Source organism: Petaurus breviceps, unplaced genomic scaffold, assembly GCF_028583685.1.
Source record: "Petaurus breviceps papuanus isolate PSGF00001 unplaced genomic scaffold, PetGlider_PUasm1.0 90847, whole genome shotgun sequence".
NCBI classification, from domain to species: domain Eukaryota; kingdom Metazoa; phylum Chordata; class Mammalia; order Diprotodontia; family Petauridae; genus Petaurus; species Petaurus breviceps.
This window is the reverse complement of record NW_027187360.1, coordinates 22,844,915-22,866,865: the sequence shown is the minus strand read 5'-3', so window position 1 is coordinate 22,866,865 and position 21,951 is coordinate 22,844,915.

The window sequence follows — 21,951 nt, the reverse complement described above, 5'->3', positions numbered from 1 at the left end:
CTATGACCTAAAAGGTTTTGATTGACATTACGAGACCAAAACTTTGAGGAACCTGAAGGATACCAGCTAAGTTCTGAGTTCAATGATGACATCATTGCCCTATATAAGAATATTAGAAGTGGAAACCCAGGTGCCCATCAATTAGGGAATGGTTTAACAAGTCATGGTATATTATTGTGATGGAATACTATTGTGCTATATGAAATGATAAGGGGGATGATTTCAGGAAAAACCTGGGAAGATTTATATGAACAGATGCAAAGTGAAGTGAACAGAACCAGGAGAATACAGTACACAGTAACAGTAATATTATATGATCAGTTGTGAAAGATGAATAAAATAATCCATGACAATCTATGACAAAGGACTCATGATTAAGAATACTATCTACCTTGGAAAGGCTAGGTGGCGCAGTGAATAGAGCACCAGCCCTGGAGTCAGGAGGACCTGAGTTCAAATCCAGCCTCAGATACTTAACACAAAAAAAACTAGCCATGTGACTTTGGGCAAGTCATTTGACCCCAATTGCCCTACCTTCCCCCCTCCAAAAAGCAAAAAAAAAAAAATAGTATCTACCTCCAGAGAGAAAACTAATGACCTAGACTGAAGCATGTTGTTTTTCACTTTTGAAATTTTTCTTTCTTTTTTGCTAATACAGAATTATGTTTTGTATGACTCCATATGTAAAATGAGTATCATATTGCTTGCCTTCTCAGTGGTTAGGGGATGGGCTGGGTGAGGGAAAAAATTTGTAACTCAAAAAATGAATGTTAAAAATAAATAGAAATTTTTGAAAAGAAATGGCAACCCACTGCATACCAATGTCCCTCCAACAAAGTCAAAATTATTACAGGGCAACTGGTTCTCTGTCCTAAATGCCAGTATCCCAGGAAGAAAATTCTTTTCCTTGCAGCTTCACTGCAGCACCTGCCTATATTAACCCCCCCCCCCCCAAGTGTCCTGTGGTCATCAGACACTTCTCTTGAAATCACCTTCTCACTAGAGCATGACGTACTAGGAGCCAACAGGAAAACTGATGTGGGGAACTGTGTCTTCTGGATGTCCCATAAAACAGGGGGATCATATGTAGTAATAAGTACCAAAGGTAGATAGTATACCAGTTACCAATGCTTCTGTCCTACTCTAGCCATCCTCAGCCCCCAGTAAATTCTCTGTCCTCTTCTACAATCCTCATCCTTTTTGCCTTCTGGAGCCCTTCTCTATTGTGATTCGGTGAAAAGGAATTTAGAGTCACACTGAGTTTGAGTCATTTACTAGTTGTGAGACCTTAGGCACATGATCACGTTTCTATGGGATTCAGTTTTCTTCTCTATAAAATGAGAGACATTGGACTAAAGGCCCCTCCCAGCTCTCAATCTAGAATTCTGGGCTACTGGATCTCTTCACATTCCTTTCATTTTTTGTTGTTCACTGAAGCCTAGCTTTCTCTTAAAGATATCACACCTCTTAACTTCTTCTCCAAGTCCTACTTTTCACACAAGTACATAAAGTCAGGAGGAAGAATTAATACACATGATGTCTCTGTTACCATTCTCACACCCTCCCTCTACCACCATCATTCAGGAATCACCTCTCCTATTGTAAAATTAAGCTTACCCTGTCTAAATCCTTGTTGCTGATATCTGTGGTCCTCTAGGTCAACCTCTGTGCTCCCCAGGAAATTTAACCGTGTATATGAACAATCATACCTCAGATTCATGCCTAATACCCCTCAGTGCATTTGTTCCTGGTGAAAGAACTTCTAGTTCTTGTATATAGACAATGTAAGAGTGATCTAGAAAAGTAGGTTGGAGTCAGATTGTGAAGGCCATGGATTCTATTTTAACCTCAAAGGATCAAAGAACACATTGTCCTCTGAATAACTCTTGTCTCCAACTACCTGGCTGTGTGGCTTTGCCATCAGTAGGTTTATCTAAACCTTTCCAAAACCTGCTTATGGTTTTAGCCTTTGTCACCTCTTTGTCTAATGAATCCCATCTGTTTGCTCCCAACTGTATAAAGTTGCCCCCTTCTAAGTTTTACGAAAGTATCCAGATATACAATTCTGAAATCTAAAATTTCACCAAAAGAGGTGTGGTGGTGGTGGTGGTAGTAGATATGCCTAGAAGAGAGGCCTCTGGCTCCTAGATTCCTTTTCTCACTTCCCAGTCCTTATTTCCCCTACAATGAGAGGGGGTACAGCAGGAAACTCTACTTAATCCTGTGGGTAGTTCAAACCTGGCCCCAATCACGATACAACAAAGCAGTTCCCATAAACTACAGGGTTGGTCCTATGGAGAATGAGGGTAGGAAGAAAGCGATTGTTTAAAACTCTAATGTTATGCAGCAGCAAGAACTTGTCACATTGCTATAATTAAGACATGTATGTTTGATTCAGGCTCCATTTAAACTTGTTGCTTACTGATATATTTACATTTGCCAGAAGTACTGGATTTAGAGTAAAAAGTTAACATCCTAGTTCTGTTTCTGACCACCTGTATGGCCTTGAGCAAGTCACTAAATATCCCTGGGCCTCAGTTTCCTCATCTATAAAATAATGGGATAAGTTAATAAGTTAAAATTAAACAGACTTTAAAAAAAACAAAAACAAACAAAAAGAATAGTAGATATTACAGGGAAAAAAAGCATCATACAATATCTTACCTAATCCATGCAATAAATTTCCACAATCCAATAGGAGTACTTGTTAATAAACCATATATTAATGGTCCTCCATGCAAAAAATGCAAATGATGTTACTTAAAGTAGATTGGAGCTGCCTAGGCTAACCTGAATTATTAAGTTTACTCCTGAATATTTCTCCATTAAACATTATAATGCTAAGAAAAAAAATGTTCACTAAAATTCTCTGGACCTGAGTCTACCTTTACTACATTGAATAAGTTACACAAAATGAAAAAAAAAATTAAACAGACATTTATTGACTACTATGTTGAAGTTACTGTTCTAGGTGCTGGGAATACACGATAAAACCAAAATAATGTCTTCCCAGAACGTACATTCTCAGTGATCTCTAAGGTTTCTTTCCATTTTAAATCTATCATTCTATGATGACATGAAACAAATTCTACCTCTGTTCCCATTTACAGAGAGCAAGAGACTCAGGAGTCTTTCTTCTCAAGTGTTTGCTTTTTCTGTGAAAAAAAAAAGAGGGAAACTTTAACCAAGTACTTACATGAATGCCAGAAAAATGTTTGTGTTTGTCAGAAAGCTCCTGTGGGCTGACAATCTTTCTACCTGCTTTCTCTAGGGTCTGACTTCAGAGAGGTGACCACAAAGCCCCCACCAGGCTGCCTAAGCACACAGACAGCACAGGGAGATATCAGGGCGAGGTGAGGGGTGTGAAATGGTCCTGTTGTGTCCATGCCGAGTTAAAAGGATTTGAGATGAAAGAACGAATTCCCGCAGGTTGGTTGCAGGCAACCCATGGAAGGACCAATAACAAGGGAGGGAAAAGGCCAGTGGGCTTAGAATCAATTATAGACTAAAACCACAAGGAAGTTACTTTTTTAAAAAAAAAAAAAAAGGTGAGATTTGAAGAGCAAGGAGACTTGGTGTTTTGGAAGAATGGAAAAAGTTTAGAACAAAAGAAAGACCTTTAAAAAAGTGATGGCTGAAGTGCAGAAGTGTCAAAGTTTCAAAACAAAAAAACTTAGCACAGTGAAGTATTTCACTAACCACTACAACAACAAAATTGTAATAATCCTCTCAAGTCATCATTATATAGGGGCTAATGATCTAGTCAGTCTGTAGAGGACCCAGGCCCTTTAAATTTTTCCTATCTGCCAATTTTCCTATTTTGCATTTCTTTACTACTCCCAAGCATTTCTATAAGACAATGTACAGAGAAAGGACATGATGCCGAGTGATGATATTTAGCACTGTGTTCCCCACCTAGATGGAAAGCAAGCTACAAATTAATGGATAAAATAAGGTGGTTGAACCATCTATAGATTTTGATTCTACAAACCCTCCACCAGTGCTATCCTGCTACTCTCAGTAATAAGGAGCTAATCATAGAATCAAAGGCTTAGAACTGGAAGCTACCTTAGAAACCAGTTAGTCCAAACCCCTCCCCCCTCACTTTATAGATGAGAAAACTGAGGCCTATAGATGTTAAGTGACTTGCCCAAGCTATAAATGGCAAATTATTGATTCAATGCTAATCCAAATCCACTTTTTCACTCCAAATCCATCCATTTTTCCACCATGCCTCATTGCCTTCTTTAAAAAATGACATTTTCGTTTAGAAAAATAGTTCAGAATAGCTGAGGAATGAGGAAGTTTGTATTCATCTGCTTCTCTGAGTGTCTGTGCCTTTATGTTCTATCATCTTATGGCCTTTGATCCTCTTTTCTAGTCCCAAAATTCTCTGCCCTGGTCAGACCACATGCGGAGTATTATTTTTAGTTCTGGGTATCATATTTTGGGAAGAACATTGATAAGCTGGACTGTAGCCAGAGGAGGGCAGAATAATGAAGAGACTTGAAACCACACAGTACAAGAATAGGTTGAAGGAACTGTAAAAAGTGAAAACTTATCAGGGATATAATCGTCTTTAGATATCTAAAGAGCTGTTATATGAAAGTGCATATTGTCTCCCCTATTAGAATGTAAGCTTCTTGCAAGTAGGGACTGTTTCTTTCTTTGTACTTATATCCCCAGTGCCTAGCATGTTGCCTGCAACATAGCTTATTAGATGCTTGTTGATCAATCAATTAATTATCCTTGGGCCTAGAGGCCAGAGTTAGTAGTAGGTAGAAGTTAGAGAATAGGATTTCTACTCAAATAAAAATTTCCTAGTAATCTGACCTGTCTAAAAGTGGAATGGGAGGTAATGAATTCTATATCATCGGACATCTTCAATCAGAAATTGAAGGGCTTATCAGGACTGCTGACAAGAAGATATAGTTCTACAGGCCAGACAGTATGGTTTCTGAGGTCTCTCCCACCTCTGAAAATCGACAACTTTTCTGGGGCTGGATGTGGGAGTTGCTGTGGGCTACTCATCTCTGCTTCTTGTCTTCAAGTCTGACAAGGTATTTCCAAAACTCATATTTTCTGATGGTCCTTTACTACCTAAACCTGAGAGCTAACATGAAGCAAAAAGACCCCCCAAAAATACCTGAAAGAGAGATATTGAAATCTCCTGCCACGATTGTGTTACTCTTTATGTTTCTTATACTTCAGCTAATTTTCCTTTTGTGAATTTAGATGCTATGTCAATTGGGGATATCAGTTTGATATTGCTATTGGCTTGTTGTCTAATGTTCCTTTCAACAAGTGGTTTCCTTGTTTATTCCATTTTGCGTTTCTTTTTTATTGTCCTGATACCTGCAACTCCTGCTTTTTTGTGGATTCATCTGGTGTATCCTTATTTTAAAGAAAAGGAACCAGGCACAGAGAAAGGAAAGTCAAGATTACACATCCAGCGGCAGAACAGAAATTCCACCCCAGGGCTCCTAACTCCTGGATTCACTGCTCTGCCCATTACACTATGCAACCTCCCTTCAGAGAAAATGTCTTCTTCCTCTTCTTTCTCAACAACAACAACAACAAGTGATTATTAAGCACCCACGATATGCCAGGCACTGGGGATACAAAGAAAGGAAAAAGCAGTCATACCTTCAAGGACCTTCCATTCTAACATGGAGACAACATGCAAATAACCAAGTATATACGAGATATAGAGAGTGTAAGTGGAAGATAATAGCAGATGGAAGGCGCCAGAAATGGAAGGGACAGGGAAAGGCATCCTGAACTCTGCCTTGAAGGGAGCCTTGGAAGCCAGAAAGCAGAGGTGAGAAGGGAGAGTGCTCCAGGTATGATGGTGTATTTACAGCTAGTAAAACAAGACTCAGAGCTAAGAGGTCAGGTGTTACATGGAGAGAGCCACAAGAAGACCCATTTTGCTAGATCACAAACAAAGTACCCTTAGAGCACTGAAGCATAAGAAGACAGAAAAGGTAAGAAGAGGGCAAATGGTAAAAGTCTTTAAAAAGCAACAGAAGGGAAAGCTAGGTGGCACAGTAGATAGAGCATGGGCCCTGGAGTCAGGAAGACCTGAATTCAAATCCAGACTCAAATATTTACTAGCTATGTGACCTTGGCTAAGTCACTTAACCCTGATTGCCTCAAAAAAAAAAGCAATGGAAGTTTTATATTTTCTTTTGGACATAATAGACACATGGGGGGGTGCTAGAATTGATGGAGTCTGAATGCAGATTGAAGCATTGTATTTTCACTTTATTTTTTCACATTTTTTTTCTTTTGATCTGTTTCTTCTTTCACAACATGACTGATTCAGGTGTTATTTTGGGGCATCTAGGTTATACAGTGGATAGAGCACCAGCCCTGGAGTCAGGAGGCCCTAAGTTCAAATCTGACTTCAGATACCTGACACACTTACTAACTGTGTGACCTTGGGCAAGTCACTTAACCCCAATTGCCTTGCCTTCCCCTTTCAAAAAAAATACAGTATAATAGACACTGGGGTTTACTGAGGGAGGGAGAGAGGAAGGGTTTGAAATGGTCAGATTTAAGCTTTAAAAAGATCACTTTGGCAGATGAGTAGAAAATGAACTGGAGTAGGGTGACACTTGAGGCAGGGAGACCACCCATCAGATCATTGTAATAATCCAGGCATAAGATGATGAGAGTCTACCTCAGTATGGTGGTAAGTGTCACAGGAGAGAAGGGGACATATATGAGAGATGGTATCAAGGCAGAAATAACAAAGTTTGGCAAGAGATTGTATAGGTGATATGAATGAGAAGGAGGAATGGAGGATGATGCCAAGGTTGCCAGCCTGGGTAGGTAGGTGGGAGGATGGTGGTTCAGAGTCTTGTGACAGGTTGAGAAAAGAAGAAAAGTCAAGAGTTCTGTTTTGGACATGTTGACTTTGAAATGTCTACCAGATGTATAGTTTGGGGTGTCCAATAGGCATTTGGTGATGTGAGACTAGAGGTCAGGAAAGGGGGTTAGTGAGTTGAACAGAGAAATCTGAGAATCATCTGCATAGAGATTGGAGCCTATGAGCCTACACTAAGCAAAATAGTGTAGAAGGAGAAGAGGGTCCAGGACAGATCATTGGGGGATAACCAAAGTAATAACCTGGAGAGCAGCAAAGGGGACTGAGAAGGAGCAGTCAGGTAGGTAGGAGGAGGCCCAGTGGCATGAAAACCTAAAGAGGAAAAAATGTCTAAGAGAATTAAATGACTGACAATATCAAAAGTTGCAGGGAGGTCAAAAAGGATGAGGATTGATAAAAAAAAGTCATTGAATTTGGCATTTAAGAGATCATGAAACCCAACTTTCTCAGATCACTTCACCTTGAGTAATCTTCCTCTTGCATAGAAATGAAGAGGTATGGTCTGATAGAATCTGCCTCTTCCCCTCTCTCCACACACAGTTCCCCTACTCAGTGGAAAAGAAGTCTCAGAATCCTATTCAATGGCAAACAAAGCCAGAGTATACACTAGTGTATCTGACTCTGTCTCTGGCTTTTGCCTCTGAGCCAGGTGGCTATGAATTGAATATTTATTTACTCTGCTTGAATCCAAAGGAGATTCTCAGGCAAATTTAATTCAAGAGGGTTTGGGCAAAGAGGGAAGGAGAGGTGATGTTTCCTCAGTATTGGAAAAGAGGTGTGTGGTCCAAGTTATCTCCAATCACAGAATCACAGAAGGTTATAACTGGGAGCTCCCTTAGACATCATCTAGTTCAACTCCCTCCGTTCAGGAATGAGGAATCTAGGTCAAGGGAAGAAATATGACTTGACCAAGGTCATACTGCAACCGCTCCAGTTCTGAGTGGAAGCCAGGAAAAAGGAGAGGACAGGAGGGGAGGGGTAGTAAAGGGACAGGAGGGAAGAGAAGGAGAGGGCAGGAGAAGAGAAGAGAGGAGAGGAGGGAGAGGGAGGGAAGGGAAGGGGAGGGGAAGGAAGGGGAGGGAAGGAGAGAGGAGAGAACTCTTTCAGCATCCTTACGGTAATGAGAAATTTTTGTGATCAGTGACGTCTGCAGGATTATGCAGTCTTATGCCTTTAATTGCAGTCCTAGACACAAAGCTGATAAACACCAAGTTCGGGCCACTACCATCAGTAGAGCCAGGCTGGGTGAGTCCAGGGCGGCTGGCTCCGAGAAGGCTTTGATGATGGGAGTGTTCTCCAAACCAGTTACAAACACAGAATAGAGTAAAGGAGCTTACTTAGGCCGTGCCAGTTCCAGGCATTAAGTATGCAAATTTTTCAGTGTCTCAGCTCCCAGGAACAGCGGGTGCTGAATGCAGTGGCAGCCGAGAGCCGCACGACATCATTCATTTCAATCATTAAAACAAAGGCGGGATAAATCGCTACCTAATTTGGAAAATATGCTTATCATATAGCCTCTTTGGTCTTTGAAGAAAATGAGAATCCCAGAAAGAGAGAGACAGACAGACAGACAGACAGAGAGAGAGAGACAGAGAGAGAGAGAGACAGAGAGACAGAGACAGAGACAGAGAGAAAGAGACAGAGAGACACAGAGGGGGGGGGAGGGAGAGAGAGAAATTGCATAAATTTTAGAGAGTTATTCCTCCCTTCCCCTTCCCCTTTTGCAGTAACTATTCTTTCCCCCCACCTCCCCCAGGTATCCCTCCTCGGAGGAATCTGGATCCAGACTTACAATGAAGCTCTGCTCACACATTCCATCGAACTCTCCCAACCTGAGCCCAGAAGTCTTTTCCATTCCATCAAGCAGCTTGCCCCTCCCTGACAGGACAGTTCTACCTGCCCCAGCTTAAGTATCCTACATTCATGCAGTGTTTGTTTCCACTGAAAAGAATTTCAGGTCATTCCCTTCCTCTGAAAGAGAGGGGAAACCAAGAGATATAACTGATGTCTTGAAAGTTACAATTAGCAAGTGGCCAATCTTAGAAGTTCTCCAGTCTCCTACCTTCCAGTTGAGTGCTTGGCCTCCTTTCCATATCTCCTAGACGTGTGGAACTATTAGCTAGTCCAATGCCTTCATTTTATACATAAGCACTTTTCCTCACCAGTCAGTGACATAAGTTAGTAGGAGAACTATCCCCGAAGATACACACAGGTTATCACATCGTCTTACAAATATCTCGTTTAATTCTTGAAACAACACTGTGAAATAGTTTTTAATTCCCATTTTGCAGAAAAGGAAAATGAAGCCTAGAGGTTAAGGTAATTGGTCAGGGTCACACTTCTAGCTAGTAAGTTTTTGAAGCTATTGCTCATGCTTTCTGACTCCAAGTTCAGATCTCTCTGTCCACTATGCCACCTAGCTGCCTCATGAGGATGAGAAAACTAAGGTTCAGAAAAGAGAAGAGACTTTCTACCTTCATTCCACTAGTGTGGTGCACACATCCTAGACTGAAACCATAGACTGTCTTGATCATAGAATCTTTCAGGTAGAAAGGATCTTAGAAGTCATCTGATTTCCTCCACTTCCCTCCTCCCCCCCAAACCCCCTACACCTTATTTTATGGTTAGGGAAACTAAGACCTAGAGAAGTCCAGTCACTGTGACTTGTCCAAGGTCGCATAGTTTGCAGCAGATTTGTCACTTATGACCATGGTCACCTGACTCCCAGTCAAGCTACACTATTGGTCACCCCTGAGTCTCTAGAAAGGGGTCTTACACACACACACATATAAAATCTTCAGATTGCCCAAGAGGTCCTGTTCCTCCATTGGACACTACTTTAAGTAAGCCCTTCTCTATTTAGGAATGATAGCAGGAGCAGTGATACCTTGACCCATTTAGGACTTAGCAACCAGAGCCACAAATAGGAAGTGGACTTTATCTTGTGATTGAGTGGATCCCACTTGAGCTCTCTATGCCTCAATTTCTCCTTCAGTGAAAGGGGGCAATAATGCTTATTCCCAAGTACCATTGTAAATGGATGGATGACACAACAGTAAATCAGGCAATATGTGGAAATGACTCAATTTCTTGGGGAAAAGAGGTCTGAAAATCAAAGGCATTATTGTTAGTGTGAATTATAGTAATTTTCAAAGGTATTATTAATTATTGATTCATATTATAGAGATTTCTTAGTGATTTCTACCCCAAGTCCAAATAGACTTTTATTATGTACTCATGTAAAATGAGAGACAGTGTGACATATCAGAGAAGATCTGGATTCAAATCCTAAGTCTGATATGCCATGCCCTGAGTAAGGCACTTAACTTCTCCCTCTGGCAAGTATCCAAAAATATATGTTAACTGGTACTTTCTGATTTGCATCAGGTAAGATTGCTTCCTATACTGGGAGTCGCCTGAACTGATGAATTCAGAGATCCAGACTCAGCCAAAAGATCTCACTTAAAAGAATCAATTTAAAATATACATACATACAAATGTATATATGTATGTATATAAACATTATATATATATATATATTTATATATTCATCTTGGCATTGAGGATGCAATCCCTCCCCTCACTGAGATTACATTCTATTGGATCGATTTCTCAGAATAATAAAAAATGTTAACACTAATTCATCCTTTCTACTAAATCAGGGAATTGTAATCTTTTCTTTGTCATGGACCCCTCTGGAAGCCTGGTACAGCCTCTGGACCCCTTCTCAGAAGAACATTTTTAAATGAATCAAATAAAACAAAGAAGATTACAAGTCACATCGAAAAAGTTGACAATGTATTTTTTATAAAGAAGTTCAGGGGCCCCAGGTTGTTAACTAGACCCAATCAGGGATCTATGAAGTCTTCTTTTCTACTGGAAAATCATTCTTGCTTGGTATTGTTGTGAGACCCTTCACTCTTCAGACTGCCCTTCACAGCTGGGCTCTAGCATCACAATATCTTTTATAAAATTGAACTGAAAATGAAATTCTAGAGATGTTCTAATGATAACCAAGTATACAATAAGACCATGATCTCTCTCCAACTCAGAGGTTCAAGTATTCCTAGAGGTCCATGGATAGATTTTAAGGGTCTGTGAACTTGGATAGGAAACAAAACTTTTATTTCAATTTAATTGGTTTCCCTTATAATCCTATGTATTTTATTTTGTGCCTTTAAAAACATTATTCTGGGGGCGGCCAGCTGGTGCAGTGAGTAAGAGCACCGGCCCTGGAGTCGGAAGACCTGGGATCAGTTCTGGACTCAGATACTTAATACCCACACAAAATAACTGGCCGTGTAACCTTGAGCAAGTTACTTAACCCCAATTGCTTTAAAAAAAAACATTATTCTGATAAGGCGGGGGGGGGCATTCCATGGGCTTCACCAAACTGCCTAGGTGTCCGCAACATCAAGGTTAAGAATTGCAGTCTAACTAGATGTTCTTTTCTTACTATAGCCTAATATTGCTGAGGTCTTGTGGCTGCCACATTACATTGCTAAATCACTTTAAACTTTTAAGTCCACAAGGATAGCTAGGTCTCTTTCTCTCTCTCTCTCTCTCTCTCTCTCTCTCTCTCACACACACACACACACACACACACATTTACATAACCAAAATCTTCCCTACCTTGTACTTGTGCCATGTATATTTCATCTTAGATCTGTCCTATTACACTAGCCACTTAGATTATTTCAATTCTGATTCTAACATACAGGCTAACCTGCTCAGCTTTGGTCAACAACAAATTTGGTTAGCATAAATCTATTTCTTAGTCCAAGTCATTGAGAAAAGTTGAATAAAACAGGACCAAGGATAGAGCCCTCTGGTACTCCAATAGACACAGGAGTGTACTGGTAAATGTTTAACAAGCTGCCTGTCTGAGAGAAAATGCATGTACACATGCTTTTAAGATTTATCTGAATTATTAACACTTTAGGTGTAGAAAATGAACAAAATAATAAATCAAGCCCTGATTTCTTTGGTATAAATTCTTATACTGAAAATGTAATATTTTCTCTAGCAAGCTGGTTAGAGTTGGCTCTAGCCCATCATTGACTAGAGATTACTACCACCATCCCTTCCAGGTTGGCATCATCAAGTTCATTCCCTTCATTCCTATAGATACTGAAGTTTCAGCCCAGAGGAGGGAAGAGATTTGGCCAAGATCACACAGCTGGCTAGTGGCACAACTGGGCATGGAAAAGAAGGCACTGTTCTTTACAAACACCTCATTTGACACACAAGAACTCTAACAGGTAGGTACTATTATTATCCCCATTTAAATATGAGGAAACTGAATCAGGCAGAGGTTAAGTGACTTGCCCAGGGTCATATAGCTAGTAAGTGTCTGAGGCCAGATTTGAACTTTAATCTTCTTGACTACTGCACAACCTGGCTGCCTCTGAGACTAGAACCAAGCCTTCCTATTCCTATTCTCTAGTTCCTTTCTATTGCCCTCCCCTCACTTACACAGTCATTCCTATGGATCTGGGAAGTACCCTGAGACTCAAAGCTGTTAAGCTGTACTTTGGAGGTTTAGTTTGCTAATCCTCTCCAAGTCTACTAATCATACTATTAACTAACCCACATTTTCCATCCTGTATATAAGGTTATGGTGTCACCCATGAATTTAATAAACTGAATTTGAACCTGGGTCCTCTGTCTCCAAATGCAGAACTCTTTCCATATATCAGAGGCTCACTGATTAAGCACGTACCTCACAGGGTTTCTATAAGAAGGTCTTCTATAGCAAGGTCATCTAGTACCATATTCCCTGCCCCATTAGGCCCATGAAACTAATAGGGAAACAATAATCTTAAATTGGTCGAGTGACCTACAAAAGCTGACATAGGTCATCTAAGTGGCAGAACTGGAAGCAGAACAAATGTCTTTTAACTCCAAATGCAGCACTTTCCCAGCAATAAGCTGCCTCACCAATCAATCAGATTCATTTATTAAGTGCCTGTTATATGCCAGGTTCTGTGCATTGATGCAAAGGTAAAGATGTCCCTGACCTCAAGTAGCTTACATTCTATTGAGGTATAATGAGTTGTTCTTTGATCTATCAGTCTTGTAAACCTGTCCAAATAAAAACAAGACAGAAGTAACATAGAACTACATTTCTAGAAGAAAAGTTGCTGAGTTGGCTGAGGTTTTAAATAAGGCTCTGTGTCCAACTGGCTGAATGTCCACTAAAAGAAGCCCCCTACCATTGGGCATCACTTTGCCCTTGGGGATTCCTTGGTCTAGTGAGACAGAGAGGTGGAGCTGCTTGAGAACTGGTTAAACAGGGCTGTGACATTGGATTACTTCTCCTCAACCCCAATTCACTTGTGTTTTAGGGTTCCACCCTGTCTAGTTCAGGTTCAGTTGTCTAGAGTCCAAGTTCCTCCATCATGCTTTCCAGACACTTGATATTTTCACCAAATCCATTTCATTCTTATTGACCTCTTCCCAAATTTTCTTTACTTTCCCAACTTGCTTTATATATCACATGTGCTTCTAAAAAGTTGAATACAAAATCAAAGTTATGCTAAATCAAATTTTGTTTCCAATGCATTAGGGGATAATGTTTTTCAAAGAAACCTGCATGGGATCATTTATTGTAAAGATAAGCTCCTTCTGTAATATGAATTCTTCTCCTCTGATCACCATCACCCTCAATTTTTTACTTGTAAACTTTGAATTTTTTGCACAGTATATTTTCAAAAAGGGGACCCCCGTATTCATTCTAGGCTACAGTATCTTTTTTGTCAGGGGATAGATTATAGCTTTCCTCTACTTCCATTTTTTTCAGCAGCAAGCCTTGAGCTAGAATTTCAAGTAACCTTCTAAGAAGATCCTGAACTTCGGTTTCTTACATCTATAGGAAGGCAGGAGTCAGCATGGGTCTCTTCTCTTGTTAGGATCATTGATTTAGAGGTAAAAGGGACCTTAAAGGCCATTTAGTCCAACCCCCTCGTTCTACAGATGAGAACCCTAAATGCCAGAGAGGATAACTGGCATGTCCAGAGTCCGCCAGGAAGTAGCAGAGCTGGGCTTCAAAGCCAGGTTGTCTGACTCCAAATCTAGTGATCTTTGTATTGTACTCTAGGGATACCATCTCCAGAAACTCAGAAAGGATCACAGAAATCCCTAAACTAATAGCAATGCTAGGAAAGAGCTTCTTAACCAGTTAAGTCAGCTTCAACTCATCTAAAGGTCAGAGGGCTATCAACCAGACTGGCAAGGACCTATGACCTCTCAAAATAGACAGAACTTTCACCCTTTGCCCTTCAAATCTAAGAAATCTAAAATCTTATTCTCCTCAATGTGCTCTAGACAAATGAATGTATTGAATGTTATCATAAAGAGGAAGTGCAGTAGAATGCAAAGAAAATTGGACTCAGAAACCCTGTTTCTGACTGTTGTTGATGATGAGGATGATAACAATAAAATTCTTTAAAATATTTAATATGTATTTATATATCATGTATATTTAATACATAGTTTACAAAGAGATTTTTGTACATTACCTCTTTAGATCCTCAAAAAACCCCTATAAAACAGATCATAAAACAGTATTATTTTCATATGGCTGAAAAGGAAATGGACATTCAGAAAGATAAAGTGAATTGCCCAGAGTCTATACCCAGACCTGACCTTGGGCCTTTTAACTTCTGGTGCACTTCTTCCCATATATCCAGTGTGCTAATCTTCTATGTGATGCTAAACAAGGCAAACCATCTCTTTTTGCTTCAGTTTCCATATCTCCCAAGTGGGAAAAATCACATTGCTTTCTAGGGAGCCCAATTGATCAGACTTAGTCCTATAAGGCAGGTTTTTTTTTTAACTATTTTGTGTATCATGGGCCCTTTTGGCATTCTCCTGAAGCCTATAGACCACTTCTCAGAATAATGTATTTAAATGCATAAATTAAAGTACACAGAACTGCAAAGGAAACAAATTATGAGGAAATAGTAATAATTTTTTTTAAGTTCAAGGACCCCAGGTGAAGGACCTTTGCTTCTAAGGGTGTGCCTAAGTTCTCTGTTTTAAAGGTATCCCCATGAAACCACTCAGACAAGACCTTTCTTCTTGCAGCCAAGGACTTCTCCCTTCTAACTGGCCAAAGGCATCTTTGAGTGCTTGTCTCCCATTGGTCCTTTTAGCATCCTTCAATGCAAATTAGTTCCTCCAGCATTCCATTCCTGCCAATTAATCCTTCCTGGCCTGAGACTAGGGAGGGGAAAACTGCGGAAACACAGCTTAATTATATGGTCCATAGGACAGGGAGAGAGAGGGAAGAATAGAGTAGGGAGGCTCTGAGTCTGGTGCCAGCCCAAGAGCTCTTCTCTCTAGTTCTATTGTATTCTTCTGGTTCATCCCCTGACCCGTTTAACATTCATCAGGAGAGATGCATTGTCACTGGCTGGCCTGGTGTTGCTTGGAATACTATTAATCAAAGAGAATTCATTAGGTTTTTCACTTGGGGATTGGATACCCAATTCAACATCCATTACATTGAAATTAAGCAACAGGGCCCGTGGCATTGGGACAGGGCTTTGGGACTGAAAACTGGCTTCCAGAATTTGTGGCTAGAAGCCAAAATTTAAGGCCCTCAACTCCCAGTTGGTCACTAATTCTAATAGAAGCTCCAGTGCCAAGGTCAGCTTCAGATTTCTATCAGGTGGTCCGACAGTCAGCTGCCCTGGGGGCTTCCAAATTAAAAAAAAAGGTTTTCATTAAGAATGCCTTGGCATGAACCAAACTTATGAATGAACAACTGTGCATAGAAGAAGGTTTAAGCATCCAGCAATTTCTCAATCTTTTTGAGTATAAGAATAGACTTAAAAGAATTTTATCATAAACAGCTATTTACAAAAAAACGGTCAAATAACTATACAAAAAGGGGACAAAAATGGTACCCCAAAGCCCTACTTAGTCATTGACAAGGTAGAATCAAATGAACTAACAAACCAACCAACCAACAAAGACAATACAAGGCCCACCCTTTAATATCAAAAAAGTCCTTTGACCCCTGCAATTGCTCTTTTGGCATCTGCTGATTGAGAAAAATACATAATGACAAAAAGTTACTACATGTCTACTAGTCCTTTTAGATGAATTTATACTTTATTCATAACGATAACATTTGCATACATTTGAAAAATATTATTGTGTGTGCAAGAAATATTATTTATTCAGTCTCCAGAAGGTGTGTTTGCTTATTTATATATTAGCATATATATATATTATATAATATAATATATATTATTAGCAGATGTGATCTAGTGGGAAAGAAGTTCTGGTTTTGGAGTAAAAACATCTGAATTAGAATCACAATTTTACCACTTCCTCTTTATGGACCCTGGAAAAGTCAGCAGCTAGGTGGCAGAGTGGGTAGAGGGCTGAGCCTGCAGTCAGAAAGATTTGTCTTCCCGAGTTCAGATCTGGCCTCAGACACTTACCAGCTGTGTGATCCTGTGACCACTTATCTCTGTTTGTCTCAGTGTCCACATCTGTAAAAATGAGCTAGAGAAGGGAATGGCAAACTACTCCAGTATCTTTGCCAAGAGAACCCCCAAATGGGGTCACAACAACTCAAATATGACTGAACAACAAAAGCAACAACCTCATCTTTAAAATAAAGGCATTGGATTGAGTAATCTAAGGCTCCATGTAATTGTAAATCTGTGATCCGAAGTATAATTCGATCCCCTCCTTGCCCGAATACACACTCCAAGGTTTATGGTTCACAGGTGAGAAATCACTGATCTAGTCCAACTCCTTTTATTTTATAAAGGAGAATAACAAAGCCCAGAAAAGACATATGACTTGCCTCAGTTAGTCAGAGGAATAGCTGAGAGTTGAATCCAGATCTACAGATTCCCAGTCTAGGGCCCTTTCCACTGTCCCACACTACCTCCTTATTTTGTCAGGCAGGTATAGAAGTGGATAGAATCCTGGGCCTGCAGTCAGAAAGATCTGAGTTCAAATCTCACCTCATACATTTACTGTGTGATACTGGGTGAGTCACTTAGCTTCTTTCTACCTGTTTCCTCATCTTACAGATGAGGATAGTAAGATTTATGTGCTAGGTTTATTGTGAAGATCAAAAGAGATATTTGTAAAGTCCTTAGTGCAGCATTCGGCATAGAGTAAACACTTATTAAAATATTCTTTTCTTATCCTTTCCTTCCTTTCTATCAAGGTCCAATAAAAACAAGGAATTAGGGCAATATCGGACTTGACCAGCATGCCCCATTGTGGGCATTCTTCTTGAACAAATTCTCAGATTGCTCTTTTCCGTCAGAGAGGTCAACTTCACACGGCATTCTTTGAGATTGTGACTGATCCTCAGTCGGGCCTCTTTCCTGAGTCCCTAGCCTCTGCTAGGGAAGTTGAGGAGCTGGGGAGGGGGTAGGTGAGAAGGGGGAATGTGCTCCAGCATGGGTGTTATATAAATATGTTGTGGGTATAAATATGTATTTGGATCATGTTTGGCCTCAATCCTGCCTGTTCTTCCAGCTGTCTGCTAACCTCTGCAAACAGCAGGGTCTTCCTGACAGATTGAGGCTGGGAAAACCTCTGCTCTTCTGTGGGAACATATTTAACTTGTTCAAAGACTGTGACTGTGTTACATTAATAAGTCCAGTGCAGGCAGAGAATGCTCCAAGAAAGGAAGGGAAAGGAAGAGAAGGAGGCATCTGGACTCACAACTGCATTTTGTGGCTCTTTCTGGGTAATCCTGCAATTAAAATCAAGGTCCTGCAGGATCATGGGAAATAGGATTTGCATAATTTGAAATTTGAGGAAAATCTCTAAATACTTTAATTTTGATAGAAACTGTTTCCACTGCTGACATGTGTCTACACCTATAATTTCAGTTGATAAATTGCTGTAATTTCTCCTCCATTTCATGTTCTTTCTAACATTAATTGTCAGTTGTAGGGTAAGACACTATAGAAAGGGAGCTGGGGGGAGAGAGAGAATAATGCCATTGTGACGCTTGGGTGTGAATAGTCTTTGGGAGGATGATTGTCTATTGCACAGATGCAAATAAAAAAAAATCTTGGCTTACACAAAGATGCATTGTCAGCCTCCCCCCCTCAACTCCCTCCCTCCCCATTCTGGAGAACTGAAGTTTTAAACCAAGAGAATATTATGTAGACATGACAGCTGAAATCTCTGAGAGATAACAGCTGTCACCCTGCTGTATCCTACACACACACACACACACACACACACACACACACACACACACAACCTTACAAGCTGGCTTCCTATCAAAATAGAGGATTGAAAAGACTTTGGTTCTTACTCTCCCAGTAACACCCTTCCCACACCCAATATCTTTTTGAAAGAACCAGATAATGCATTCAAAATACCCCCAATTTCCCAGCAGTCCTACAAACTGGACCTTCTTTTGGTACCCACTGAAGGGCCATTCATTTTCACACTTACTTTGAGGTTCCTGTAATGTACCCCTCATGAAGAAGCTTTTGCTCTTTGAGGAAGCCCACGGTTTCTCCAATTCAACTGTCCTGTCAGTATTGCCCCAGTTTGTCTCACCTGGGTCTGACATGTACATCTGTCTCCTGAGTCATCTAGATGTTAAGCCCTGACCTCCATTTCTCCAGGGCAGAGAGACAAAGGTAGCAGGCAGGAGGCATGCCACAATTATCTACTAAAATTCATGAACTTTCAGGTCTGAGAGCAGTGATTTCAATGAGCTTAACCTTTGAAAGAGAATCTGTTTGGTTAAAATGTCCATGACAGTTTGGCTTTGGCTAGGTCCCTCACTGTTTAGGCAACAGCATCTCTCTACATTAAGAATTCTTAATTTGGGGCGGCCAGGTAGCACAGCGAGTAAGAGCACCAGCTCCAGTGTTGAGAAGACCTGGAGATCGAATCCCAGGCTCAGACACTTAGCACCCACCCAGAAACACCTGGCCGTGTAACCTTGAGCAAGTTACTTAACCCCAATTGCTTAGGGGCGGCCAGGTGGCTCAGCGAGTAAGAGCACTGGCTCCAGTGTTGGGATGACCTGGATCAAATCCAGGCTCAGATACTCAGCACCACACCCAGAAATAACTGGCTATGTAACCTTGAGCAATTTACTTAACCCCGATTGCTTTAAAAAAAAAAAAAGAATTCTTAATTTGGGTCTGTGGATAGATTTTAAAGAGTCCATGAATTTGAATGGGTGAAAATATATATGTAGATATCTTTATTTTCACCAACTGAAACCTGGCATTTCCTTTAATATAGTAGGAAACAGTAGTAGACAATAGAACATCATTCTGAGAAGGAATCCATAGGTCTCACAAAGATTACCAAAATGATTCAGAAAATTTAGACCCTTTGTTCTAAATCATCTCCTCCTTTTGGGAATTCACTGGAGCCCTCAGGTAAGTTCTGGGGCTTCTGATGCTGGCAGGTAATCCTAAAAGTGCATAAGCTATGCTTCACTCACAAAAAACAAAATAAAAAAAATAAAACAGGAATGTTTGTTTGAAACAATTTATATGCAGTCTCATTCTCTCCTTTCCCCTTTCTGTGGAATCTTCTTTTCAGGAAGGCCAGGGTCCTCACAGAGCCCAATATACACTAACCACAGACTTGCCCTGCTCATTTTTAAGGGAAAAGACATCTTCACTTTTCTCTTACTATCCAGTCCATCAATAAGGGTCTTCCTCAGTTCTTGCATTCTCCAAGAAGTCTTCCAGGCCCATACAACCCCCACAATGTTTTCTGCCTTCCCTAACTTCTGGGGTTTCTTATGAAGTTGACTCCAAAACTAGATGATGCATAGGCATAGACTTTTCCCCTAATTCACTGTACTTTTTACTCTCTCACAGGATCCCCTATTCAATTTCCACAAGGAAAGGGGCACTGAGATATACTGGCTGGTCCCTACTCCCTCAGGAGAGAGGGAAGTGTTGTCCTGTCCCTCCCACCTCCCAACATGTGCATTTCCCTTGATAATCAGCCATAGCAATGCAGTAGAAAAAGTATTAGAGTTAGAGGATCTGGACTCCAATCTCTTCTCTTCCATTTAATACTGTATGACTTTGGACACAGTATTTTTTTTCCCCTCTTTGAGTCTGTTTCCTCATCTGTAAAATTTAGAGGTAGCAATAGGACCAATCAGAGATGTCAATCTCCCAGCCTCCAGCCACAAACTCCTACAAAATTCCCAAATGAAGCCTGAATCTTAAAATATAATTTGGAAATATTTAACAAAATAAACAAAAATACAGTAAATCTAGATAAAGTTAATTTGTGGTTCTCGAAATCAGGGATCCACTTTAATTTCAACCAACCAATAGACATTTATTAAGCCTTATTATGTGCCAGGCACTGTGCTAATCCCATGGGATAGAAAAAGAGACCAAAGACAGTCCCTGCCTTCAAGGAGCTTACAATCTAAAGAGAGAGACAAAAGGCAAACAAATATATACAAAGAAAGCTAGGTAGAGGATAAAATAGGAATTAATTAATAGAGGAAAGTCTAGATACCACTAGACTAAATGATCTATTTCAAGGGAGCCTATCTAACTCTAAATTTATAATCTTATGAGTCAAAAAATAGGATGTTATTGTATAGAAACCTTTCAATGATACATTATACATTATTTGCAGGGGTATGCTGTCTCAGGGGAAAAAGTGTATGCATAATACACTTTTAAGTTTAATCGCTTTATTAACACTTTCTTTAGTCTAGACAATCCACAAAACAATAAAGCCTTGATTTATAGTGCTTGCCAATTTCCCAGGTGTAAATGCTCACACTAAAAATTGAATAATCAGCTCAGAATCAATATGAGCTGGCTGCAGCATCCCCCAGCTAACCTGTTAGAAATTTAAAATCTGAAACTGTCTTTGGTCTGTCAGTGGTGAGCACATTCCTATGTTCCATTGGCCATTCTTTCCTCAAAGAGTGAAAGTCATAGAATGTAGAGGTGGAATTGACCTTAAGGGTCATGTAGTCCAGTGGTATCAAACTAAAATAAAGATGGGGGCCACTAAACCCAGGCCACATAGTGACTTAGAAAACCACGTATATTTATGGATTTAAAAAAAATTAATACAACAATGCATTCAAATCAGATAGGAACTACATTTTAACCTGGCTTTGTCCACACTAGAGAACATCACCACATGGGCAGCATTTGACACCCCTGGTTTAGTTTGACTTCCTTATTTTGTAGATGAGGAAGGTAAGGAGCAGAGTAATAAAATTACTTTCTTAACACATTTGTCTGGAAGGAAGTAGTAGAGAGGACATATGATCAGGCAGGCAGAGTGGTGTGAAGGAGTCTTGGATTTGGAATTAAAGAACCTGTGTTCGAATCCCAGCTTTGCTATTCACAGTCTGTGTACCTTAAGCATATCACTTCAGTTCATTTTCCTCATCTATGAAATGAGTACATTGGATTAGGTAACCTAAAGTTCTCTTTCAGCCTATAGCTATGATCTTATGACCCCAAATCCAATGGGTTTTTATTTATTTATTTATTCATTCATTCATTCATTTATTTATTTATTTATTCATTCATTCATTCATTCATTCATTTATTTATTTATTTATTTAGGGTCTTTGGAGGACAGTTGGGGTTAAGTGATTTGCCCAAGGTCACACAGCTAGTTTTTGTGTTAAGTGTCTGAGGCTGGATTTGAACTCAGGTCCTCCTGACTCCAGGGCCAGTGCTCTATTCACTGCACCACCTAGTCGCTCCAATGGGTTTTTTGGTTTCTTTTTTTCCCCTAATGCACCAAGTTGCTATTTTTCCTATTCACTTGAATAACAAGAAAGAAATTGTTAGGATAATCAATTTTCTTGGAGAAAAAAAGATAATATAATGCATTCCAAAAACAAATAAGTGGCTTGGGGATTGTATGCTATTTATGGATTACCCATGGCAATATAGGGCAGCTAGCTGGCTCAGTGGATAGAGTACAGGTTCTGAAGTAAGAAAGACTTGAGTTCAAATCTAACCTTAGGCACTTAGTAGCTGTGTAATGCTAGGCAAGTCACTTAACCCTGTTTCCTCAGTTTTCTCATCTGT